The sequence below is a fragment of the Lonchura striata genome, chromosome 37, assembly GCF_046129695.1.
Source record: "Lonchura striata isolate bLonStr1 chromosome 37, bLonStr1.mat, whole genome shotgun sequence".
Classification (NCBI taxonomy): Eukaryota; Metazoa; Chordata; class Aves; order Passeriformes; family Estrildidae; genus Lonchura; species Lonchura striata.
This window is the reverse complement of record NC_134639.1, coordinates 2,907,767-2,909,987: the sequence shown is the minus strand read 5'-3', so window position 1 is coordinate 2,909,987 and position 2,221 is coordinate 2,907,767. Positions and strand designations below refer to the sequence as shown.

The window sequence follows — 2,221 nt, the reverse complement described above, 5'->3', positions numbered from 1 at the left end:
GGGGGAGGAGGGCGCGGCGGCGGTCCTCTCCCTCGGCCCCGGGATTCGGCGAGACCTGCTGCCCGGGGGCTGTAACACCCGCCGCCGCTCGCGCGGCGCCGGGCCACCTGCCCGCCGGAGGCCTTCCCAGCCGACCCGGAGCCGGTCGCGGCGCACCGCCGCGGAGGAAATGCGCCCGGCCAGGGCCGGCCGCCGGCCGGGCGGCGGTCCCCGCGCCGGCCCGCCCCCCCCGGCCCGCCCCCGCGGGCGGGTGCCCGGGGGACGGAGGGGAGGCGGAGGCGAGGATCCGCCGAACCCGCGCCGGCCGACCGCAACTCGCCGGGTTGAATCCTCCGGGCGGACTGCGCGGGCCCCACCCGTTTACCTCTTAACGGTTTCACGCCCTCTTGAACTCTCTCTTCAAAGTTCTTTTCAACTTTCCCTTACGGTACTTGTTGGCTATCGGTCTCGTGCCGGTATTTAGCCTTAGATGGAGTTTACCACCCGCTTTGGGCTGCATTCCCAAGCAACCCGACTCCGAGAAGCCCCGGGCCCGGCGCGCCGGGGGGCCGCTACCGGCCTCACACCGTCCGCGGGCTGCGGCCTCGATCACAAGGACTTGGGTCCCCCGAGAGCGCCGCCGGGGAGGGGGGCTTCTGTACGCCACATGTCCCGCGCCCCACCGCGGGGCGGGGATTCGGCGCTGGGCTTTTCCCTCTTCGCTCGCCGTTACTGAGGGAATCCTCGTTAGTTTCTTTTCCTCCGCTGACTAATATGCTTAAATTCAGCGGGTCGCCACGTCTGATCTGAGGTCGCAAGCCCAAAGCTGCGCCGCGCCGCGCCGCGCCGACGGAGCCCGACGGGCGGGCGGGCGGGCGCTCTCTCCTCCGCTCCCCCACCGCCGGCGGCCCCGCGCGCCTTCCCCCTCTGCCCCCCCCCCGCCCCCGCCGCTTTTTCGTTCCCCTCGCCCCTCACCGCGAGGGCCGAGAGAGCGCGAGCGAGCGAGCGGGCGGGCGGGCGGGCGGGCAGTCGGGCGAGCGAGCGACGCGGGGACGCGGCGCAGAGGAAAGACGGACGGACGGACCCCGTCCCGGAGACGAGAACCGAAAGGAAAACACGGAAGCACACACGCGGCAGAGACGGCCCCGGACCGGGGGGGGACGCGGCCGCCAGGCGGCGGGCGCGACGGCCTTCGGCGGGGAGAGGGAGAGAGCGAGAACGGCGACGGCGCCCCTGGCGCCCCGAGACGGCGACAGAGAGGGACGGGGAAGGGAAGGAGAGGACGACGCGGGGGTCGCCCCCGCCCCCCCCGGCGCTCGCGCCTCGCGCGCGGCAGCACGGCACGGTACCCGCGCGGTACCCACCCGCAGACAGCCGCCCGCGCGGGGGGAGGCCGGGGGGGGGCGAGGCCCGCGCGCCTCGCCTCCCCCCCTCTCGCCCTCGTCTCTCGGCCCTCGGCGGGGCGCTCTCGACGCCGCCCCGTCTCTCTCGCTCTCTTTCTCCCCGGCCGCCGCGCCGCCGCTCGGCGACGCGGCCCCCGGCGAGGACGAGCTCCGCCCCAGCGGCTCGCTCCGGGAGCGGGGAGCTACGGAGCGCTCCCCGAGTCTGCATTTAGGGGGACGAAGGCCCTCGGGCGCGGCCACGACGGCCACGGCCACGACGACGGGCCTGCGAGGCGACCCCAGCCGCGCCGCCGGGGTGGCAACCCCCGGGCGGCGATTGATCGTCAAGCGACGCTCAGACAGGCGTAGCCCCGGGAGGAACCCGGGGCCGCAAGTGCGTTCGAAGTGTCGATGATCAATGTGTCCTGCAATTCACATTAATTCTCGCAGCTAGCTGCGTTCTTCATCGACGCACGAGCCGAGTGATCCACCGCTAAGAGTTGTCTGGCTTTCGGCACCGAACCCCGCACACGGGCGGAGGGGGCCCCTTTTTTTCTCTCTCGCCGAGGGGGCACGCACGCGGGCCGCCCCCGGCTTCGACCGTACGAGCACACAACGCAACGAACCGAGTGGGGGGGGAAAGAAAAACCATCCGAGAGCGAAACGCCCAACGGAACGCTCCGAAGGTCGGCGGGAAAGGCGGGGGGACCCGCGTCCCCGACCGCCTCCCCCCGCCGCTACGAGCGAGGGGAGACGCCGCCGGCAAACTGTGCCGTCCTCCGGAGGCGGCCCAGGCGCCCGGGCTCGGCCCGGCCTCCGCACGGAGGAGGCACGCGGCGCGCGCCGGACCGCGGGGGGAC

At 73.9% G+C, this 2,221-nt stretch overlaps 1 non-coding gene across 1 annotated transcript; it reads right to left on the bottom strand.

The window, feature by feature from the left end:
- Positions 1-1,710: 1,710 nt before the first annotated feature.
- Positions 1,711-1,863, bottom strand: LOC144248104 (5.8S ribosomal RNA). The gene has a single exon (XR_013341509.1). It is a non-coding gene; the product is annotated as a 5.8S ribosomal RNA (ribosomal RNA).
- Positions 1,864-2,221: the final 358 nt, after the last annotated feature.